The 25,055-nt window shown below is 38.8% G+C and overlaps 1 protein-coding gene and 1 long non-coding RNA gene across 5 annotated transcripts in view; one reads left to right on the top strand and one right to left on the bottom strand.

The window, feature by feature from the left end:
- The window catches only part of GLCCI1 (glucocorticoid induced 1), a 63,301-nt gene extending 54,525 nt beyond the window's left edge, over positions 1-8,776 (bottom strand). The window contains exons 1-2 of one of the 3 annotated variants that reach the window (XM_017729319.1): positions 7,790-8,776; positions 3,769-3,846 (exon numbers count right to left, since the gene is read on the bottom strand). The gene's annotated coding sequence lies outside the window, so the exon portion shown is untranslated. Of the gene's footprint in view, positions 1-3,768; positions 3,947-7,789 lie in introns of those variants that run through there. The other 2 variants (XM_017729320.1, XM_017729321.1) reach the window with 2 other exon arrangements.
- Positions 1-8,846, top strand: part of LOC108445449 — a 10,124-nt gene extending 1,278 nt beyond the window's left edge. The window contains exons 2-4 of one of the 2 annotated variants that reach the window (XR_001860302.1): positions 4,733-4,814; positions 5,642-5,994; positions 8,720-8,846. This is a non-coding gene — a long non-coding RNA (uncharacterized LOC108445449). Of the gene's footprint in view, positions 1-4,732; positions 4,815-5,641; positions 6,685-8,719 lie in introns of those variants that run through there. The other variant, XR_001860301.1, reaches the window with a different exon arrangement.
- The last annotated feature ends 16,209 nt before the right edge of the window (positions 8,847-25,055 follow it).

The raw sequence follows: 25,055 nt of genomic DNA, 5'->3' as shown, positions 1-25,055 counted from the left end.
GGAGCTCCGGAGCTCCGGGATGCGGCGCCCGTAGGCGGAACGCGGGGAGTACAGCCCCAGGGAACGCTGGGTGAGGTGCAAAGATGTGCTGCTGAATTCAAAGTGGACTTTACAGGGGTGCCGACTTAACGCTGGCTTAAGAGAGCCATTCATCTGGACCAAATCTTGCGCTATCCCTATTCCCAGAGGACTGTCTGCGTCTTCCCTCTTACTCCACTCCCATGCAGGAAAGGCTGAGAAACAGCCAGAATTTCCTGCAACAAAGTCTGTTCACGTCCATCAAACCTTGACAGTATTTTTACTTTCGTTAAAAAAATCAAGGTGTTCTTCAAATTCTAAATAAGTGTGGTTTCATCATTTCCTATAAGTGTATATAGAACATTATTTTTTTTTTCCTGATGTACATCCAAAAGCACCTCTCAGAAAATGACAAGAGGAAAATAAAAAGTTTTACAGTGATATTTTTTAAAAGTGCTTTTGCTCTAGGAAAAAGAGATCCCATTAGATGAATTGATAACCTGAGACAATGAGAAACAAAATGAAGATTAGGATGAGTAGCTTAATAGCTAAGAAAATAAATGGCTGTAAGATCAGAAAGATAAGTTGAGCTGAGTCCATCGGGAAAACAGTGCTTATTTTGGATCTGATGCAAATAGGATGGTAATGGAGGAGAAGGGAAAATGCAGGGAGTCTTGCTGTGTGGAGGAAGTCAGCTCAGTGATGGCCTTTCAGATTCAGACATTAGGAGAACAAAAAGGATATGGAATATAGATAGAAGTACAATATTTAACAAGATATACTCTCCTATATTAGATGCTGCCTTCCAATCAGTAATCAATTAAAAGTGCGACAGAATGGACTATATCCCTTGTATCCTTTTTGATTATATAACAAACACTCATTTTTGTCTTGCACATTTCAGATTACTACACTTACTCTATACTTCCAACGCTGTCCATAGCTATCCTTATCACTTGGTAGCACAGGAATCAGTTGATAGTCCCAATGAGAAACTGTATTCTCCGGAAATGCTTCTATTCATGGGCTGTTAGTGAGACTTTGTTTGCACTAGCACCATGTGACGCAGTCACCGCGGTTATGTTACAGAAAGGGTTGGAATAATACACCGCACACCCGTGTGAACATGTGCTCAGTCAACAAAACCACTCCTATAAATTCATTTTAAGAAAAATCAGCAACCATGTATTTTTCCATTATTCCGGTCTTTTTGTTTTCTGCTAGCATGAACCAAATTTGTTTGTACAACTGGGCTGTAGAGACTTTTTCCCCCAAGGATCTTGCACTGTGCTTAATCACAGCTATGAAGTCCATCTAGTTTATTTTTTTCTGCTTTGCTGCACTGGGCTCAAAATGACTGGAAAGCATTCACCTGTAGTAGCCATCTGCCCACAGTAATATCAGTAGAGTTTTAAACAGTAAGCACATTTTCCTATATATGTAACTTTGTCAGATAACATTGCTGACACAGTAGTGTCTTACAGACCAAAAATCATCTGGTGTCAGCTGAGAAAGAAAGTACACCTTTGACTGAGACAATAGCTGATACATTCCGGCTATTGCCAATGCTCAGGGTTACATCAGACTAAAATAAGGATGAACTAATATAACTCTTGAATTTGTCTGTTTAGATACTATTTTACAATGGCTAAATTTTACAATTTCCATGTTCTTGCACATCAAACAAGCAAGGTATTCAGATAGGAAGAATAGATGCATAAAGACAAGGTAAATGTCTGACAAAGAAAATCCCACAAGCCCCAAAATAAGAGCCCACACGCACCCCAAACCACAGGGCATGTCAGTGTAAAATATCAGTAGCAAGTCTTCCTTTCCAAACAAGCTGAGGACCATGCCACAGCCTTACCGTCCAAACTGAACCACCACTTCACTTGCCTTCACCACAACCAGAGAAGGAAAGATCCACTGGGACTGTTTCCAGCCAAACTGTTACCAGGCACATCAACAGCTGTACTGGGGAGACTTCGCTCCCCAAAAGTTATTTCCATCCTAATTCTTTCTAAACTAGAGTTAGCATACATAGTACAACACCATGCCACATCCCTAGGAAACAGTGATTTCAGAAGAGATGAAGAAGGAATTCTTCTGTATTTTAAAGTGGGATACCAACTGTTGAATTTTTCAGTGTTTTTCATCTAGGTTTCAGAGTACTTCCCTCAGGGAGTACCATTGCTCTGTAATATTAAGAAGATATTACAGGGAAAGTGAAGTAAAAACTGAGCTCCTATCAGAATCTTAATATCTTTCAGAAACCCATGTTTGCCTGAAATACCCTTTTCAGCTTTTCAAAAGCCACGTAAAAGGCATTTCGTGCTTCTCTTTTCCACTTTAAGGAACTACCTTGTCATTGCATAAGGGAGTTTATACTGGAGGTAACAGGTATTTCTGAATCTTCAATCCTTCTGGGAGACAAGGACATCCTTAACACAGCTTTTGGGAGAGGCATCCTGAGAGCAGTGGACATTACACATCACAGCAAGAGCATGACAGCAAGGGAGTGAACTCAAGGAGTGGGGCAGTGACAGGCAAAGTTACATCTCTCTTACTATTATCAATTGATAATGGTTTCATCTCTCGAGGTCAGAAACAGATTTACGTGAGCCATGGAAACTGAGACGTTTTAAGCAGTAACTAGACACTGTGCAATCCTAATCCTTATTTTGTTCCTACTTGAAGGTTTTAGAGAGGGCAAACTCTTCAAATCTGGATATACCTTTTGTTTCTAGGCTCTTACCAGGTTGTAAGGCCATCAATACTCTGCTCCCAGTGTATCTACCTGCTTGTTTCATTCTTGTTATGTCTCTCTTATCTCCCTCTGTCTATGTTTTTTCTTGGCTGCCCTTTGCCCATTCCACTTAGAATCAAGTCCTTTGTGACTGTCTCTGAGGTATTCACACAGCATCTAACACAAAATAGTAATGGGTGCATTTATCTTCATGTATGTTCAGGTCCATTCCCTGTGTTTCACTTATGTGTAATGAATATAATGAATATACAGTTAGGAATATTACATTTGGGAAGAGAGAAATAACAAGAAGTACTTACATCACAATAATATTCTGAAAGAGATGATGACCAGAAAGCATTATATGTGGCTGAAGACTAGAACGACCCCTAATGACCCAAACTGCAGCTCTCAAATTACAAGACTGAAACTAAAACAGGCTTGCGTCTGTGGACTTGGAGCATCCCTAGGCAGGAATGGGAACATCCCCTGTAGTAAGGGCCTCCACGTGAAATGCAACTGCTATCTGGAGCTGAGCAGCTCTGCTGAAGCAGCAGTGGCCCATTTTCCTAGAAAATATTTGTCTCAAACTGTGGAGGTGTTGCTTTAGTTTTCGGCCTGTTTTGCCTTTAAACAAAGTTCTAGCTAGAGTATGATGGTAATGGCGAAAAAATATATATGGAATTATTTTTACTACAAGGTTTTTTGACAGACAGATACTGCCTTCATCAACCACACTCCATCTTCTCACAGCTCCCAAATGTTCAGTGGTACAGATATGATTTCCTCAGATCGGCCAAGCACTCTCTATCCCCAAGCCTCTCGGGACTCACCTTGCATTCGAGCCCTTGAATTCTCCAGGGCTGCTGATACATCATTATCCCCACTGCTGGCTTTGTTGACACTCACCAGGGAAGAGAATTCCAACTCATGATCACTTTCAAGTCTCTACATGCTCAAGTTGTCTTCCAATAACAAAAGGAAACCCACTACTGAGGACTTACCTTAACATTGCTGATCATCCAATTTAGGGTCAGGCATGTAGTCAAGAGTTAGATTTCCTTTTCTCATGTCTTTGTTTCCTAGATATGGGGAAAATGCATTAAGTAAAGGGCTGTTAGACCTATGGTCCAACAGTATTTACACTAGGTCAAACTCAGTATTTATGAATACTCACAAACTGGAAAATTTCAGAATCAAGTTTACAGCTGAATTTCAGCCAGAAGGTATTATAGTACTTTCTTTTTAGTCAAATGCTATTGTTAACTTTATTTCATTCAGTGTAAAGGATTGTCACTAGGAGTGAGGACTGCATAATGAACAAGCCAGGAAACTACAGAGTAAGAGCCAGCTGTAAGATTTCCCCTTAAGAAAACTGAATACCATTTTGGATAATTGTCTTTTTTTTCCTATCTGTCAGAAGCCTTTTTGTGATACTGAATAACTCACTTAAACCAGAACCTGCCCATTAACATTACCTTTGTTATAACAAAGTCTTATCTCATCTGGAATCAGACCTACTGCTACATTCTCTTCTCTTCTTCAGGAAAATAGGCCAACCACTTGGGACTTTTGAATTATGTATTCCTTAGGCATCTGCTTTTACATAAAGGCAAACATTCAACACACAGCTAAAATCACCAAACCTTCCTTCCAGCTCCACTTTCAGCCTGAAGTTCTTCTTTCTATTCATTGGTACAGGTAATTCCATTCAACACTTTCCTTTAGCTAGCAAGTTAACCATGTCAGACAGTATCCCATGGGAAGCTGGGTTTTCTCCAGGCAGCAGTCCTGCCCTACATTACTATTCTGAGTTTGGTTACTTGACTCAACCACCATCTCCATCTCCCTTCCCTAGTTCGTCATCTGGAAAAAAGTCTGATTTGCACAGTTGGGACTGAGCCCAAGTTCTTTCAAAAGAGAAGCTGAGGGATTTTGCAGGTTTATTTTCCCTTTTTTCCACTTTAGGCATTCGTTACGAGGACACTTTTGGACAAGCATGTGTGGTTGCTATTCTCCAAAGTGAAGCTGATTGAAACATGGTAAAATGGTTGGTATTCTGATAACCTGCCATGTCAAATGTAATGGGCACTTCCAGTGGTTCTTTACTATAATTTATCTTGCCAGTCTCTTATCTAAAATATATAATTAATAATAGCAAAACAATGCAACACATCATGTTAACATAATGAAAATAATTATTCCTTAAAATAGTTTCATGCTCATCATAGAATTATCTGTGAGGAAAAAAAATGTTTGCAGAGTGCTTAGGTACTGTATATTATGTACAGCAATCGTATCTTTAATGGAAAAGGTAGAAACAGTAAGCAAATAGCAGTAGCAATTTGAATATAATGATATTGTTATATCTATTACCAATCACACCAATATAATAAAAGAAAGGAGAAGCACCATTTCATATGAGCAGTTACCTTGCTATTAGGAAAGCACAAATGTACTGTATAGTACTTAGATTTATATGACATTTAACTTTTTAAATGAGCAGCATCCCCTTAACGAGGTAGATTTGAAGCCATTATGATCCATTAAAAGAGTAGTAAGTGTCTGATAGTAGAGTCCCTGACATCTTTCTATTAAGATTTCTTGATTTGGTCTGTATCTGGTTTTGTGTTGGTTTTTTTTGAGCTGCATTAAGCATGAATGCTCTTACCACACCAGTGCCCTAACTGTCAGATTTGTGCTCGTGTTAATAAGGGTACATTTTGACAATACTGATTTAAAAGGCAAATCTGAGGGTTAGGGAACTTCAACCTTCATTTCAGAGAGTCCTTTCCTGGGTTGCTTCTACCCCTCCAGTTATCCTACTTCGCTGTTTCTGACAAATAAAGCCTTGTTCACCATGACCTTTCTTTCTAGGTACAACAAACAGCACTAAACTTTATTTGGAACTTATCATCACTCTTCCTTTACCAGCCAAATGGGATGCTGTTGAGTGACATGGTGGACTCCACAACTACTACTGGGAGGTAAACACTCCATCTCTGAATCTTCAAAGCAGGAGAATATTCTCTTTTTAAATAGATTTTGCAGCCTGGTAAGAATAATAACAATAAAATGCATTAGAGAGCCACATTTAATGAATTTTAGGGTATGCTACTCTATAAGCAGAGTATTCTTAGAATGTTCTATTCTGTGCATACAACAGGTTGTGGGGCCAGAGCAGAGTCCCAGCACTGAGTCAAAAAGCTGGAAATTATTATTATTTCCAGGTAGGTAATATATTTGCCTGTAGAAACAAATATTTATTTGTAAATGTGGTTTGTTGGTGTGACAGCTACAAAACAGGCTTTAAGAGTTTGCCTAATGCTAATTTACATACAATAAAAGTGCATTTACATAACGGTAAGGAACAAACCTGTAAAAACAAGGAAGTGTGCAGTTAGCTTAAAAGTGTTCTATTGAGGTATTTAAGTGAAATACATGATGCATTTCTGTTTTAACTGCATGTTTCCTTGGATTTCTGAGTCCATGTCAAAGCTTTAATAGCATGTTAAAGAAAGTTTGGGGATGTGAATTTCCTTTGTCTCTTTTACATCCCAAACTAAAACAGAATGCAAAACTTCAGCATCATTAAAAGAGAAAAAAAAGAAAGGGAGCTGCTAGTAGGTCTCAGCAGCTGGAATAATCTCCCACAGGGAGAGGTGGAAACCTTATTCCATGAGTCATTTAATACCAAATAAACAAAGCACTGGAGAATAAATTGTAAGGCATGATTTTTTTTGTTGTTCATTGACACAGGGAGGGCTACTTGACTTAATGGAGCTTTTCCTTTCTTCAAATTCTTTGATAATAGAAAGCGTGGACAATGTTACAGATACAGTTTATTTCTCATTGTCATTTTGGTTCTTACTGTCATTGTAATAGAGTAAAGTCATGAGTAACTTTATCCCCTGCACACTATAAAGTATACAAGATCAAGCCCTCAAGAGCTGCTGAAATTCAGGATCCTCTTAGGTAGTGGCCATCACTGACATAGTTGTGTAGTGGCTTAATTACAGTTCCATAAAAGGTTTTGCACACCCAACTATCACAGGTCCTGCTATTAAATGCTGTGCTTTAGTGACAAAGCTCTGAGGAAGGCAGCTGAGTAAGCTGTGTATGCTGGCATGGCATGCTTTTGGTCTCCAGTGGAATCCAGTGGAATCCAGGACTGATAGAAGGCAACAAATAACCCCCTTGCATCGCACAGAGCCTGCCTGTAATCAAACATAATTATGGAATCACTACCAGTCAGAGCTGTTATAGTCTTGCCTGTAATCAGGAACAGCATTATTGCAACATTTATTACTCTCAAAAGTAATCTGAGATTTATGGGGCCTTGGAAAGAAAAGCATTGTTTGGGAAATCTATCTATAAGCATTATTTGGCCATAAAGACAGTTCTTTCTCTGAGAGATCAGAGCAGTTCCCATGAAGCACATCTTTTGGATAATTTCTTCATATTCTTTTTAGTCCTAAATGACAAAAAGCACACACATTACTTGAAGAAATTCAAACTTGTACTTGCCAGCCAAGTAGATGTAGACATGCATTATTTCCCTGATGCTCAAGATAGAATGTAACCACTACCGGTGGAAATAGAGCATTCCAATAAACAGTGGGAATCAGTGTCATCATGCAGAAACTGAACTCTGATGTAATTACTCAGTTTTTATAAGCCCATGATGAAAGGTCTCAAGGGGAAGACCTTCCTCTATAGTACCGAGTTATGGCTTTGGCTCTACCAATACACAGTGTATCTCTGTTACATGAGAGGGAGTGTTAAACAGAAGATGTGTCTGGAAAAACAATGATGTGTGACATTGTAAGAAGTCTAGAGAAAGGGAATAAGAAGTGCAGCTGATCATGCAAAGGTAGAAGAAGAGGTATCTCTTAATTTTGAAAAGAAAAGGAAAAAAGAACATCTTTTTTGGTGACTTCTTAGCTCACAAGGAGACAGAAGAAAGCTGTGTATTCAGAAGTGGATGTGGGTGGGAAAGCAATGGGGGGAAAAAAAGCTCATTACCTTAAAAATGTTACCTCAAAAGGTGTGGAAACCCATTAATAAAATCACCTCAAAGCTCCCCAAGGAAACAGCGTTTTCTTCTCCAAGTTACATAGGTGATCTGTAGAGTTGATCTGGAGGGCACAGGAGCTGATGCAGACTACTCCCTCTACCAAGCCTCTGAGGTTAGGAGAGTCAGCTCCTCTGTTTGTGAGTATGGTGACAGTTCTGCCAAATACTCTTCAGATACAGCAGCTTTATCAGCGAGAAGGATCTGGGCTGCCCTGCAAAGATAATCCTCCCAGTGGTGTGTCGGGCTCAAAGAAGGGTGTGATTTATCATTCCAGAGGAGTGTAATGTGAACCTGTGCCTCCCATTCAGCCAAGTGATGGCTAGATCAAGGAGGCTTCTGCTCTTTGCTCACTCTTTCTTTTGTTTCTTCTCCTTCTTTCCTTTTTTTCTTCCAGCAAACAACTTATCTTCATATTACCTTCTTTTATTATGTACATTTAAGATGTCCAAAGAGTGAACCAATGTCCCAAGGCACAGTGGTCCTTAGAATTGGATCTCCTTCGAGACCATCAGCAGAGTACTAGGTGGATGAGAGTTTCTCACCTTGGGATGCTTGGAAATTTGCTGGCTCTGATTAGCACTTTACAAAGATAGGGTCTCTCTGCAAACAGCCTAGTGGAGTCTTTCACTGTACTTTCAGCTCTGCTAAGCATGGTATTTCAAGATTTTGCTACCAGCTCTGGCCTGCGGCACACAAAGCTCTAGGCCCAATGTAAGGGTGACTCACACCTTTGATTGAACAAGTCTTAGGAATGGATGTTGTCTGTTCTGTCACTTCAAGAAAGAAGGTCTTCATGCAGTGGCATCAGGTGTCTGACCTCCCAGGTCTCCTGAACTCATGTGTGTCCATTTGTTGTTGGTTTTTCTTTTTTTCCACAGGAAGGACAAGCGCATCAAACAGCAGATGGGAGAATGGCCATCTTCTAACCATATTGAGTGGTGCTTATTCATGGGTCATAATCCAGAAACAAATTATTTGTGTTTGTCTGGGTTCTTGTTCTGGTCTTGCAGCAATGATCGAGTTCAGCCTGGAATTTAATACACAAAAAAATACAGAAAAGTAAGGCTGACAAAACTCAGGATTAAACAAATAACTACTGCATGACAACAGCGAGTTTGATCTTTAAAACAGAAAATTTTCTGTACCAAAGTGCCTTTCCTCACTGCAGTCTGCATAAAGGAAGGAGCAGAGGCAGCTGCAGCCACCTCAGCTTCAGAGATGGGGCTCCCAGTAGTCAGTCTGCAAGAAAACACCTGGCTGGCCTTAACGAACATTATTTTCTAGAATGTTCCCAGAGCTCTGCTGGCAGGGACATATACCTGCCTTCTAAGGGAGAACATAAAGAGGCAGTTCTCAAACAGCACATGGTTTGACTTATAAAAGCTTTCCTTAAGGGCAGAATTAATTATATATCATAAAGATCTGTTACATATTCTGTTTATACAATTATAAAGCATTATGGTTAATTAGTTGTGGTACAGACTCCCAAAGCAGAATCTGGTTAGAGAATAAACAAAACACTCAGTCAGCTGCAACGGTGGTTAACAACTTGCACTTTCATATCACCTTTCACACTTATCTCTCTTGAAGTGATTTATAAGTTATGCAATCCAGTGGGCTTGAGCTTTGTGTATTTAGTATTTTTTTTGTTTATATAAAATTAGAATATGTTGATCAGAAATGGTCTGAGATTCTCACACCTTTAAGAAATTAAATTCAAAATATTTGTTAACCAACTTTATTTCATCTATTTTCTTACCTATTAGTTAGTTACTTGTGATCCTATTATGTCTGGCATTGTATATACACAGAAAATAAATACGTCTTCATCCCCTTTTTCTGTCCTGATACAGACAGTTCTGACTGGCATCAGTGAGAATCCCTATCTACATCACTATCCTAAAAACAGGGGTGAGATCCTGATTGTGAAAAGATATTGATAGAAGTGTACAATACTGCAAAGATTTTGTTTTCAAACTACATTTTTACAGTATTTCAATGCTATGAAATGAGTTGACAATATTAATGTATCAAACCATCTGACATCTTTGAACTTAATTACTTTTTTGCCATCATATAATTTAGCACTGAGTCTTGTTGTTGTGCATATGCTGCTACGGGTGTCTGGGCAGAGTAAGGGCTTTTTGAAATCTCATCAGCGTCATGTGAGTAGAGCTAAAAAAAACTAAGTTAGTATTATTTGTCATATCATGGGATATTGTACTGGTTGCTGTGCATGCCCACAAAGCACTTCTTAACGCAAAAAACTTGCAGTACTTATAAGAAAAACTGAAGAAAAAATACCCACAAGATGGGAGCAAGAGAGGAAGAGTATGTATTTAGTATAGTTCAGATATTTATACTGTGAAACGTACCATACAGTATTTTTAAAAATCTACAAATAAATTAAAACAAGCACTCCTCACTGAAAATGCCACAGCCTGATATCAATTCTGTTTCCTGAATGCATCATGAAAGTAGGGGCATTTGAGATAGCCTTGAAGGAAGGCTTCATAGTCTTTTTTAAAAGTCCATTTTGGGCATAGTTGTCTAGGTGAAAGCCTGATCAAGATAGATAGATAGATAGATAGATAGATAGATATGAAAGAACTTCTGAGAGACAAAAATGTAAGGGCAACTGAAAATGGCATTGTCAGCTTGGAACAACAAACTGCACAGTGAGATACGAGATAAGATCATACATGAGTGCCCAGTGGATGCTCCTAACTTCTGTTCAAAATGGCACTGAAGAGGAATGCCAGGAAAGGATACAGAGAGAGGCTGATAAAATAAGAGAGAGAATTCAGGAAGCTTATCTTGACTTCAGTGTTTTAGGCTCAAGGGGAAATCAGGTATGGATAATGAAAAGTGGAGAAGCTGCATTCTAGATATGACAGTTGCATTGATGAAATTGCAAGAAATCACCTAGAAAAACACACAAGTAGAATAAAGGTAAAAAATGAGCCTGGTAAGGAATGTGTTGAAATTTAGGATGGAGGTCTCCCACAGCTGAAAGAAAGGTTAAGGAATTGGCGTGATTTGAAAAAGAAAACAAGAAAAGGAAAAAAAAAACCTTTCTATCTTTTCGACAGTGAATCAAGAGAGGACAATATTTCTGAGTCACAGTATGATCATTAACATCACAGGCTGTGGAGGTGGAAGGAGTCCTGAGATTTGGCCACATCACTAATAATGACCTCAGAAGAGCTGAGTAGGGTGTACACAGCTGAAATTTAAGACAACTTGGGAAAAGGTGAAGCTGGCAGAAAGCCATCTGAGGTCATAGTTTCAGGCAATGAATTATTTTATTTTAAAACTTATAGACAGGAGGAAAACTCAGCAGAAATATGAGAGCAAAATTAGGTGAAATGTAGGATTTTAAAAAATGTAGATGAGACAGATATCATTCCATGTGTACTGGGATTTTTGTGAAGAGTAATGACAAAAAAGAACAAGGAAAAAAAACCCTACAAATAGAAAATTACAGGATTACCGGTAAAGGAGGAGGTGTAAAATGAAAATCTGATAGGAATTGCCAGGAAAAGGGATTGGGAGTGAGAGAAGAAAGTGGGAGAGTGAATGAAAGGAGAAAGAACGTGGATTTGTTAATTAGATCTTCTCTTGAAAAAGAAAGAACTGATAACATGGATAAGAAGAGGCAGAAGTGTGTGAAGCTGATTTCAGAATAGCATTATTTAAATTAAATGTTTGTATTTATAAATTAAACCTATTTTTAGGGTTTAAACATGGAGAAGCTATTACATAATTTGAATCAATATGATAGATATGTAAAAATTTATAATGTAATTTGAATCAATGTGACAGATACGTAAAAATTTCAAAACTCTTTCCAGTCTCGTGTTTGAAGTGTAAAATAATACTAAGATCCTTGGGCAGTGACAAAAAGTTTAAATATTATCTTGAATTTGTGTGGGAACTGATTATTTTTCAAGCAACTTTCAGAGATCCAGTTTTTGTCTTCTGCCACTCAGGAAATATGTGTCTGTGTACATGAAAACAAGATGACATTTTCAAAATTGCTCCCTAGTAGATGGTAATAATTGAGTTTACACAAAGAGATTTTGAAAATAAAATCACAAGTCCTATTCTGTGTTTTATGCAAGTGGAAGTCCACTTTTACTGTCCGTGTTTTGCCAGGTCCCAGGCATTTCCCCCTTCGCTCAATAGCCCTGTGGATGAACAGCCCATAACTGCTGTGTAAATGTCATTATCTGCTTTCATTCTTACATTACTATAAATTAAGCTTCTTGCTGCCTAATTTTAGCAGTGACACAATCAAACACATGGAGTAGGGAAGATTTAGAAGCTCACCTTGTCCATCCAATAGTCCAAAAATCTGGAACATATCACATATCATATCATATGGAGGTTTAAGTTCCCAGATAAAACAGCCTTCCTTCTTTCAAGCAGCAAGCTTTCCAAGGAAGAGTTCTCATTAACACATTCCTCTCAAACAGTTCATTACATTTAAATTTCTGTATTTTGTTGCTATTTGCCATGTATACAAGCTAGCTATGCTAAATAACACTAAAATCCCACTTTATTATATGCAAATAAAGAATTTTAATAGGCATTGGTCTCATAGAAAAACTTAAGAACTTAAATAGCTGTACAGGAGGGGCTATGCCACTATGTAAAAATAACCATGACGTTTATGAGGGCAAAGATCCCACTGGCTGAGCTTTTGCAGTAGAAAAGTATTTAGAAACAGTAATACATACACAGGTGGGATTGCTTTGGTCCTTTGGTGCAGGCATTGGATTTGATGCGTGGAATGGACATTGCTGTGACATCTGAGCACCACATTAATACACACCTCTCACTTTTAAATGTTTACAATAGGCAGGTAGGCTTTTAGTATTTAGGCTTTGAGTGTGCCCGTAGTCCAACACCATCTTTCTGAGGATGTCTTAGTGTTTGGAAACTCTCTGCTTTGCCCAGAGCTAGCACAGCCCTTGGCAGCCCAGCTCTATCCCTCAGCTTGCGTGGGCTCTTGGAGCCTCTGGCATGCAGCTTGGCAGCCACAGGAGTAAAAATAACTTTGCTTCCCTCCCACCGCCTTTCTACCCCAGTGCAGAGGGAAGGAAAGGATATTTAGTGCTGAAACTAGAGAGAGTTCAGGTAATAATAGCTTTTTAGGAATAAATTATGAAGACACACATATTTCAGGCAGTTCCAACCTGCCCCTAAATTACAGCCTGTAGTGCATCACTCCCCTACACACTTGGTAGAAAAGTACTGGGCTGAGCCTACATATAAACTAAAATTTAACACGTTCAAAAGTAGCAGAAATTAAAAGTACAGAAAAAGCTGTTATAAGACATTTGGGTTTATCTTGAAACCACCATTTTCTTTTAAGTGTGTAGCATACTCACAAGCACACAGCAGCAGCTCCAAAAAACATCATCCTCCAACATTCCAGTGTTTATGGGTGTGCCTTAATTAAAAGTATTCTGTAGAACAAGGAAACCTGAATCTTTAGGAGAAAAACATTGATTATATAAGGACACTATTTTTAATTCATATAGATTCAGTAGAGAAAAGGAGTTGCTTATTCTTTTACATGAACAGACTTTTAAGATAAACAAAGAAGTTTGTTGATGTGCCAAATTCTGTTATGTATCAGCAGTTTGGAAAGAGAAACCTTGATTTCAATCTACTGCTATCCTATAAATAATAATGGTACATCAAAAGTCTGGTGTAGTCCATGGCATATTTGAGAAACAAACTTCTACAAGAAATTAATTGGATGATGAGAGTCAGAATTATGAGTTAAGTTTTGTATCCACATATCTTATTTTCCTCCTGAGTTACTGAGCGTGTGACATCCATAGAGAAAATGTGTACCTATTTGCACCAATAAAACTATGTCTATGGATTTTCTATGAGATACTTTTTCATGTTTTCCTAAATCAATCCTAAATGGTTCAAACTATGTATGATTTCTCAAGAAGATGTCTGGTTATAGTGGTACTGGTTATAGTATGTTTACTCTGGAAAGACAAGGAAGTCCCATCTAAGGCAATTCTGCCCTTTTCAAGTGTTTATTTTTGAGTTTACTTACTGCTGATAGTACATACTCTATAGTTGTCCTGTTGCCTTTTTTTTTTTTTTTTTTTTTTTTTGAAAAAATATTTTCTTTCTCTCACCCTTTTTTTTGTCTTTTTTTTTTTTTTTTTTTTTTCTGAACAGATATTTCCTGTCTCTCAGCCAATATATTGAGATTATCTTGCACTCCTTGTGCAGGACAAATAATGCTCTACAGACAGTGGATTTGCATGGATTATCAGTGGGAACACAGTGTTTGCTGTATCTTAAAGTAAGTCATCTCTCTCTTCATTGGTCATTTTACAATCACATCTAGAAGATCAGAGAGAGCTTTATCACGGTCCCTTCCTTGCCTTGGAAAAAATCCTTCAGAGGTCCACCCACCTGGCCTCACTCCTATACTACCTGTCCTGGAACAATGTTTCAGTCTTGAAATAAAACACTTTGCATGAAATTATTTGCCTAAAACATACATGACATTTGTGGGTTGACACACGTGGATCCACAGCTGCAAGATAAGGTTAGACCTCACTCCATAGAAACCATTAAGGTTGATTTCAAAGGAGTGTTGCAAGAGGCAAAAGTTTGCTTTTCTAATGTAGGAAAATCAGAATAAAATTCATCTTTGCAATGGGGCATACTCCATAAATACTTGTTAATATTGAGATGGCCTTTTTCTAATTACTTTCTTGATGAAGCTGTGTCCCCTTTTCACAATTAAGTGTCTCTCAAGTAAGTCAGATAGATCATAAGTACAGAACCTACACATTGTAAGTGAAAAAATTATCTATGACACTACCTGAATAACACAGTGGAACTGAAGGATTAACCTGCTCCATGGTTTTTGGGAAATATATCCCTGACATGAAATTCAAGCACATCATGAGCCCTTTGCACAGCACATGAGCACAGCATAGCTGTGGTCCAGCTCACAGGGAGCAAGTGCTTCTTTCTCCCCGCTGGAGGATGTGGCTCCCCCTCACCAACCAAAGAACAGTCTGGGCTGGCACATAAGGACACACCACCGTTTCTGGAAAGAGTAGGGAGCCAGAAAGGCTTGCTCCAAGCAGCACAGCTCACCCAGCTGATGCAGCACCAATCTGCCACCTTTTGCAATGGAAATTAGTCCAAAAATTCTTTCTTAGCTCTCTGGTAGCAGTTTTTACCCTGATAAGAGCAGCTGCATGTCACCTGTTATCAAGAGAGTGGTTGCTGGCCAGGAGACATGTGTTACTTCTTTCTGGTTTTAAGTTTTAATTTTCACCTGCAGTGGAGAGATAAAACGACTTCCAGTTTAGCTTGACAATCCTGCCTGCACAGGTGTGCTGTAAGAATACCACTGTGGTGTTCAGCTGGGTGAATGTTTTAGATGACTACAGTAATTATCAAAAGTACTGGGTTTAGTTTCTCCCCACTTTAATCTGAATCAGATTTGCCAAATAGTTTCAGCTAGCTTTTTTACCTAGATAAATAAAGCTGGAGGAGGAAATGAAAAGGCTTGTGCCTCATTTGATGCAATACCTGGCACTTGAATGATGCAGAACTTGGGAACTGTATGGCCAAGACCTTCTTCTTAATGAGATTATTTGAATTGAACTTTTAAATTTCCTACCTAAACTAGTCCTTTAATTACCATGTTATATTCCTTTCTGGGGTGAGGTTCCCATTCCCTCCTCCTGATACTGGTGTATTTTGTGCATGCAACATCAGGGTGGAGCAGCATCTCCAAGGGCAGGGCACAGGAAAGGGGAGGAGGAGGTCAAGGTCATCACCCTAAAAGTGTCCAGCTGCACGCTCCTCTGCCCTCCTTGGACAGGGAAGGGAGGCCAGAGCCAGTGCCTCTCCTTCTGTGCCACCTTTCTTTCCAACCCTTTGATCCTTTGGCAGTGGGAAAAAAATTACGAGGAACAGAAGTAAGGAGTTTGTGTCTTACAAGGATGGGCTCTGACTAACCTAATATTTATTGTTCATTTTATATAGAGGGAGGATGGAAGAGTTGTAGCAGGAAGGACTGAGGGAGGTTCAACTCCAAATATCCTGGCTCCTGAGGTTGAAAGATTCCTCCAAATTTAACCTAGTTTCTTGCATCTTAGTGAGTGAAGCAGCCTAACCATGCAGGTGTTCAACAGGGGGAACCCCCAACTCTAAATTTCTGTGAACTGAGTGTTTTGATTCCTTTTGTTCTAGTTACTTCTGAATAAAACAAGAAATTTCCTGTCAAAAGAAACAGCTTATTCGAATTGGGACTTCTGCAGTTTTTCTTTTCCTCATGAAAAAATGAAAAAGTATTTTGGGTCAGTCTAAACAAAGTTAATTTATTTTTTCAGTTTGGCTACTGATAGAAAAAAAAAATGCCCCCAGTTCTAGTTCCACTGTTATCACTCATCATTTTCTATAAATATAGCAATTAATTTGCACTCTAGAGTTAATACAGAAAAAACCCTAGGATTCAAAAGTACACCTAGATGATTTCTCTGTGTTAGTACCAGCTCTGTCAGTCAAGTTAGCTCATCTGTAATGTCCTTGTAACCTACAATTTCTAAATTCCCATCCAGCTACACCTAAGCCACTCCTTTGTTTCCAGTACCATTAGATGGGATTAACTGAAGAAGAAATTAAGCCTCCAAAGTTAATTAAAACATTGTTGATGATGACCAGGAAGCTACTTTGCAGCTGTAGGTGGAGAGATGTAGGTGCTCAACACGGGGCAGTTGTGCCCTGGCTTTTAAGCTCCTGATCTATGAAAGAAAAATGCCTCTGGTTTCTCGTGGCAGTGTGAGCTAAACAGACAGTGAGTGAAGTGTAGCTGCTTCAGCTTCCCCTGGAGGCTTCCATCCTCTCTTTCCTCTGGAGGCTCCATCTTCTCAGTCTGGTGCTGTTACATCTTTAATAAGATCAATAATCTTTCTCGACTTTAGCAGCTTCATGAATTCTGATTAAGCTCCAGGACAGTGGCTGTGTATCAAGAATAATAGGCAAGAAGACGACTTTAGTGTCTCAGTCCATGAAGCCTGATAGTTTCTTCTTTAGGCAAACTATTACTGATTTGATTTTGGGTTTTCTCAGCGTGGCCTCTGTAAATAAAGTGCTAGCACACAGTACACTCACTGCTCAACTCCTCTTCCCTGCAGACCAATTCTTTTTGTGGAAGACTTACGTTAATTGTTCCGTGACTGCTAATGTCTTTAATTAAGGCTCACGTGGTTAAGTCTTCGGTGAGAAAATTAGACGTGCTTACAAGAATTAATATAGTAAGAAATCACAAAGGTACAATCAGGAACAAAAAATTGGAATGGTCTCTAGCACTGCCTTTCAACAAAGCACCGGTGTGTGAGATTCTGCACGTCATTAAAATTCAATTAAGTATTTTGGGAAAAAAGCCTGGCACTGACAGGATACGTCATCTGACCACAGGAAGCTGTGCTGACAAAAATTCATAAAGTGGAAATTGGAAACCCATACTCTGAAGCTTTCCTGTATTAACAGTTTAATGTCCAACTATGTAATATATAATTTATGAGAATTCTCTAATGTGAACTAGCCTTGCATATTTTGCAGTTTATTATTCTTATTTAGGAAGGAGTGAAGACAAAACTAGTCTTTCTGATTTCTGGAGACATTTTTTATAATTTTTAATATATACATCTCATGGTAATTTCCAAAGACCTGACTTTGCAAACCCCAATTTTCAGTTCTCACTAGTGGGTCATTTGAGCACGAATCTTGGCCACTGTTTTCCTTTTGAAGATGGAATTTTTCAGGTAATTAGACATTCAGGGCAGGGAATGATGCAATTATGTAGAAACATAGAATTATATTGCTGCTTCACTGTTTTTCATGGAAGTGTCATTTAACTGCAGTTCTGGAATGACTCCTATTGTCAACTTTTGAGATTTCCTGTAGTCAAAAACATCCACAAATTCTCTTTCCATATGTCGAATTATTTGTTTTCTATAGTCTTGTATGTACTTCATGTTCCAAAAGTGGATCTTTATTGCTTATGGTCCTTCTGTGGCTACAGTAGTACCTAAGCATCTTGGTTTAACAACTTTATGGCTCTTGTGCATTTAAATGCTTTCATTTTTGCTACTTTTTCTGAGATGCATTATGTGGAAGAACATTCATTGCAAATCCCATTTTTGCTTTTTAATATCTACTCCTACTTGTAAGTATCCACTCCACTAGGAGCCTTAGAGATACAACACATGCCAAAAATACCATATTTGGGAGTAAACTTACAATGGAAAAAGAATAAAAAAAATCATTAACATGCTTTATTTGGGAAGGAATCTTAAAAGTGCCTTTTATGAAATAGACAGAGAGGAGAGTGGCCAGAGAGTATTAAAATATTGACTAGGCTAACAGGCAGTACCTTACTGTTTGAAAATATGCATTTTTGCTGGTAGCTGCCACGGAAAAGGTGGCCATGTCCTTCAGAGCAGTTACCTCTGCAGTTAGATTGGAAAGCAGATATCCACAGCCTTGGGGAATAGCTCGTAGCAGGATAAATATTCCACAAAGATGGAACTAGGAGAAACTGAATCCAGAAATAGGGAAACTAAAAGTAAACAGAAAAGAACCTGATAAGGAAAAGTGAAAGAATAATCAGCATGTGGAGACTAAGAGAGATTTTCTTTTTTTGAAGTTATTTCAATCAAGAGCCAAAAACTTCCTCCACTAATTTCTATTTGCATTTTAAAGTAGTTAGACAGCTTGGACTCAAGGTATCTAGAAGAGGACTAACCTGCTTCTGGTCAGTTCAAAGGTGACATAGAAGGGTATTGAAAACGTTTGTTAAAAAAGTAAACTTCACCAAAGTTTGCTTTAAAGTTTCCCACACTGTTGCTCCAAGAACTGTCTGAGATTACTGTAACTGAAAAATAGAGGTAGTTGTGTGGGAAAGCTCAATTTTAGGGTACTTAGCATTATATCTATAGGTATTTTTATGCTTTATTTTTTTAACAATAATAATAACACTCCTGTTGGTTGTCTGGGTCTTTCATACAGCAAGAAGAAAAAAATGTTTAAAAACTTAACTGTACACTTTAAAGTGGCATTATAAGAGAGTGACTCTCAAGCTGGTGGAATTCTCACCGATCCCAGTATGACAAGTGGAAAATTCCAGAAAGGTCTATAACAACACCATGGACAAAGATCAGCACCTAAATCTGACCAGCACACCACTAACTTCAGTGCACTCTTACTTGCAAGAACTTGGTTTATGGTGTTTGAGCACATTGCTTTTTATTCACCAGCTCCATGTGTAAAGACAAAACAGCTTTGTCACTTATGCCAAGGTGTAAAATAAAGGAAATTTCCTTCTTTGTGTTTTGTAATAATTCCCACATTTCCAGCCTACTCTGGCTCATGCTGCTTTACACATGCAACGAGGTTTAATTACGTAGAAGCCAAGATGGAACTGGAGGAGCCCAGTAACCGTGGAGATTAGAGATCAATAATATAATACTATTTGTTTATAAATTATCCATAGCCCAAATATCCTTTTGTAAAAGGGAATTAGGCAAGTAAGATCCAGGCAGCATGCTCAGTTTATTATTATTTTCTAAAATCAAATGTGATTATACTTTCTGTGTGACCACCTTCCCATTAATAACGTTATTTTCAAATTGTTCCATCCAGTATGGATTAGGGGAGATGACTGTTCACAGGAGAAATATAAAGCTTCTCAACATAGAAGCCATATAAATATGGGGGTCATATAAAGCTGCATATATCAATAAAGGAGTCCATGGAGTTACATCTGAAGGCTGTGTAGTGAAAAGTGCTTCTTCTTTGGACCAAAACCCTTAGCAGGCACTACCAGGCTGTGTTACATCTCATGGTATGATTAGGAAAAAGTTATGAAAGCATGTATATCATACACAAAACACAATTCACATTCCTAATTCTTTTTTTCAGTTAAAAAATCCCCATCACAAAGCTCACAAATGGTGCCAGGCATAATTATAAGGTTATCTCAGACAGTGATGGTGAAGAACCTGGAGGAGGTTTTAAAACTTTATAGTTCCTTTTCCTTTTAGATAGCTAAGACATTTTCCAACTAAATATTGTTTCTCTTCCTCCTGCTTTTAAAGAAGCAACTAATCAGCTTTACTGAGAATATTTTCCACTGGAAAGTCAATAACATCAAAATTTAAACTCTTTACGTGCTTTACTATTCTGGTGACTTTCAACTTGTAAGGAAAAGAGTAGTTTGTAATTAAAAATAGCTTTAAATTTTAAAACAGCTTTTTTTTTTAAAGTTTGTTTTCAAAATTAATATTAAATGTGGAAAAGACATTTTACATTATTTTATAGTTTTAAGTAATATAAACCCAGAAGTGACCTGTTTTATGTTTCACTCCATGTTGAGTTCATTTCCTTTCAACTCGGAATAGTAATTTTTAAAAAATCATCCAAAAAATACAACATCTATCACCACAACATTTACATGTATAAAAGGCAAAGTATGGAGAAATAAGAGCAATTTCAGAATAATTTATTATAGTGTTTCATTATATCCAGAGAACAAATTAATGTAGGAAACTAGATAGTATTCTTGAATAAAAGTATTGTTACCTGATCTGCATTGAGAAGCTAAGAGGATAACTGATTTTATGACAAATCCCACCTTTGTAGTAATTACATAATTATTCTGTAATTGCCATAATAAATCCCTGGTTTATGATTTCACAAGAACAACTTCAGCATCTCCTGAGCTCGAGTCTGAGCTTGCTGAGCTCCTGCAGTGAAGTCCTATTTAGACATAAGCGATGCGTACATGTCAGCATTTCAGCTCAGGACCTTGTCTCCAGAAAATTCCAACTTACCATGTTTCCATTTCAATCACAACGTCCTCTCAGAGCCTGCAAGCTAGTTTCCCTTTGGGTGAAACTAAATCAGAATATGTGATGTGGAATCCAGAGGACATTCAGCCCGTAGGGCAAGAGCAACAGCAGTCTAAACTAGAAATGTGTGTAAGAGTGGGTGTTAAGCCTTCAGCCTTGGCTTTTTTTACTCTACAGATCCACTCTCCTTGGGCAGCATTACTTGCTGTAATATGGACACGGGTAGTGAGAAGCATCACTACTCCAAATAATAACAAGGTGGTGTACCCTGAGTGCCATCTTAAACTGATCTCTATTTAAGAGGATGGATAGGGCTCAGAATTTTCTGAAAACCTCCCATCCTCCATGGATGCAACCCTCCTGTATGAATTTCAAAGCCAGCTATTCCATTACTCGCTGCTCCCACTGCATCCTTGCTCAGCAGGTTAAGAAACTGCCATTACACCATGCCCACCCTTACAAGCTCCCCTAGTGAGCAGCAGATTGATCTGAAGTTTGCTCTGCTGCCTGTCCAAGTGCCCACAGGCACTGGTCCCAGTGGGATGTGAACATTTGCCGAGCACGTCCGGCCCAGGAGCGACACTTCCACCACGTGCAGAGATTGCTCTGCTCTGCCTGAGGCACTGAGGGAGCTGCAGGGTTGCTGTGGTGAGCCCAAGCGTGTAGAACTCGTTTGCCCATGCCATCAGGCTTACTTCATCCTTCACTCCGAGCAACACCTGGAAACATTTGTTTTCTAATGGTATTTGGCTATGAACGGACTGTACTCAAATGATATTTCTTGGGTTGTTTTCCTTAAAACCTTCAGTTTGTTATAACCAGTTATAACCAGTTATATAAAGGCTGAATACATATCCTTCTGTTTAAACAGAGGAGGAAGGTGAGGATTTAACCCTGAGGTTCAAGAGCCCCTCATTAAAAGCCATCAGACTGCCACTGAGTGTGAACTTTGGGAATGGCTGCTCTGGGATGCAGAAAGCTGTGTCCTAAGGGCCTGGACCTCTGATGGTTCAGGTGGGGATTCGACAAAATGCAGAACAACTCCTCCTGTACCTGCACACACTTCTTCCAAATGAAGGCAAAGTAGGAGAAAAAACAGCAGATGCCATGGCCTCGTCTTGATGTGCACCCAGGATACAATTTGGGTGTGTGTCTCAGGAAAGAAGTAAGTCTTTCTGATCCCTGAATGAGATGCATAATTACTAGCAATTGTGAGGTAGGAGTCTGTGTCCATGAGAAGCACAGTTCAGATCCAGCAGGAGCTTGGAAATGGGACACAGCCACAGGAGCAAAACTTTGTCTTAGTAATCAAAAAAACTTCCTGGTTCTCAATTGATCTCCTTGCTTCCACTGAGATCAATGATCACTCTGTCTCCAGGATCAGCAGGTGAGCCCAGTGAGGGACTGCAGCCTCCAGTCTGTGGCAGGGAAGGCAGCAATTAGCAGAATGTGCTGGCCTACAAAGCACAGCTCCTGCATCGGCTGCCTTTTAGGAACCCCAGGTAACAGCCACTTTGCTGAGCTTCTGGAAATACTCCACATGGAGAATATCCCCTGCAAAGCAGCAGAACTCCCATGCTATGCTTAGCATTGCAATATTCATGCTCTTTTAGATTAGAATGAAATGGCTTTAGTGGTCTAGATTTAAAAAAGAAAGTCAACCTCAGGACAATGTGAATCCAGCTCTTGCCCCAAAATCCATCCCATTGGCTCCAAGTACCACCCCACCTGGGCTATCAACAGCACTGGGGTTCAGCTGCCCCAGCAGCCTGAGAGTTGAAACCACTACAAAAAAGACACAGATGACTACATCAATGAAATTCTCAGATATTTGCTAAGAGCAGAGAAAAGGTGAGATGGAGTTGCCCGAAAACGGAGATGAGATGTAATTGGAGGGCATGCACTGTTGACTGGAACACACAAGATGCAGACAGACTCCTTGGCAGGCATTGCACACACAAACAGCACGTTTTTAAAAAGCATGGAAGGCAGCCACGTTTTAACAGACTTTCCCCCTGTCCTTTTTTTAATCTTACTTCAAAGAAGAGGTCAGCATAATTCCTTTTCCCCAAGCCTTGTACTTGGAAATATCTAAGTCATTTAGACTAAAAAAAAAAAAGGAAACTCTAGACTACAAAAAAAGAGTTGGATGTGATCCTCTACCAAGAGAGATCACCGTTCTTAACCAGATTCTGCCAGCAATTTAATTATGAGGATTTTCTCCACGTATGACACTTAAAGTAAACCGTGGGGAAAGGGATAGAGAAGGGGAATGAAGAGAAGGCAGCAGTCAAAATAATAAATAATTTGGTGCCTGCTAGAGAATGAGTCTGCCTTTAAATGATAAGAAAAAGATAGTAATGTGTTTTCACATTAAGTCAGTATTGACATTTTTAAAAAGCTTTAAAACATACAAGCAGGTTTTGTAGTTAATATGGGAAAACATTTTAAATTGGAAATGTGAATTTAATCCCCTCAATTAAATATAAAATATTTAAATACTTAACCTGATTGCTGCCAACTGCAATTTCCTATAATAAGGAATTACGAGGATAGAGAGCAGTTCTTAAAGGCACATGGTTCACACAGAACCATGTGCAAAGATTCAGGTCTGGAAACTGCAGCTTTGTCTGTGTAAATAGTCCCTTTGCCCCTTCACACAAATTAAAACTGGGAAAATTTCAAGTACTATGTTTTAATGTGGCATAAAAAAAAAAGTTGTATTTTTTTCATGGGGACTGCGTTGTTAACAGCAGATATGGCAAAACAACACAGGTTTTCAGGCAGTAGAGCCATATGAAGCCTCTGAATCTGAATTAAAGTACATAAGAAAATTTTTCTGGAGAAACTTAGGACCAATCTCACTCAATGTGGAATTTACTCCTTGTGAACAAACACCCTCTATATCTACCCATACCTACATATATAGACACACACATAATATATAACCACATTCACTGTATGTATATGTACCCTTTACATTAATTTTGCTATGATCTTTAGGACAAATCCTGTTCTTAGTTATGATGGTGTAAAATATAACTTTGCTGAAATACAAGTCCATATAAAAATCTCTTTTCCCTTCTAACTGCTTTTTTTGTCTGTGCATAAAATATCACTGTGCTGAGGGCAAGATGTAGGCACCAACTGGGAACTGAGCAGTTATGTGAACCCACAAGGCTGTTTTTTCACGCATTTGGAGGAAGCAGCAGATTGAAAAACTCTGATTGCTGGCCTACAACTAAGCAGTATGTTCTGAATTCTACCTCAGTCCATTTTAGGATGTGGTCATTATAAATTAACTTCCTCTACATCTCCCTTCTCTGAACTGCAGTTCAATTCATGAGTAAAACTGCATCTACAGAATTAAGTTTTATTTTTATCTGACTTTTTCCTTAAATGCTGCATATTCTAATTTCCTCCTCCTCCCTCCTCCATGGCTGGCAACAGACCAGCTCTTTCATTATATTTGGAGTAAAGAAACAGGCCACTGAATCTTCCCCAGACCACATCATCAGGTCTTAAACACTTTGAACAAATCAAAATACTTATTTAAAAGTAAATGAATTCCCATTTATAATACAGCCTTCCACTGCTAGTGACAGTTCTGATCTCTGCAGACATAATTCATAGGGAGAGAAGAAGGGCAAAAAAGCTGAGATAGATAACTTTGTCCTGTTCCAGGCATGCTGCTGGAGCTGTCTCTGGCAGCAGCTGGCTCCCTGCATAGACAGCCAAAGGAAGAGAGGACAAGCCAGAGGGTTATTCTCATCTTAATTGTGGACAAAGAGCTCCTCTTTCCCATCTCTCCTCCCAGCAGATGGAAAGTAGGATGACTGGGATTGTAATTAAGCACATCAGCATGGAGAAAGCAGAGAAAGAGAAGATTTGTGTCTGAGAAATTCCCTGCCCAGACTTTCTGGCCTGGCCTGAGCCAGCACACCATCAGGCACTTCAGAAAGGCACCTATAAGGCCAGGTTGTATGTATCTGGGACAAAAGGCTCAAGGGAGGAAATCCTCAGATAAGAATCATTCCTCTTCTCTGTTTACCTCAAATTTCATCATCTTAATAATGTAATAAACACTGTGGAAGAGACTTTGTCTAGGCCAGAGGAGTTGTATGATCAATAGATACATACAAGGGGAAAAGGTAAATAGAGCACGTCAAGCATTGCTTTGTTACTGTGTTCTCAAAAGCATTTCTGTCAGCTATTGCAAAGCAGACCCTCGATATTTTTAAATGTAAGAGCAGAGTGCCAAATTGCCACCTCTTTTTTTTTTTTTTTTTTTTTTTTT

Source organism: Corvus brachyrhynchos, unplaced genomic scaffold, assembly GCF_000691975.1.
Source record: "Corvus brachyrhynchos isolate BGI_N302 unplaced genomic scaffold, ASM69197v1 scaffold142, whole genome shotgun sequence".
Lineage (NCBI taxonomy): Eukaryota > Metazoa > Chordata > Aves > Passeriformes > Corvidae > Corvus > Corvus brachyrhynchos.
This window is presented reverse-complemented; position numbering and strand designations above follow the sequence as displayed.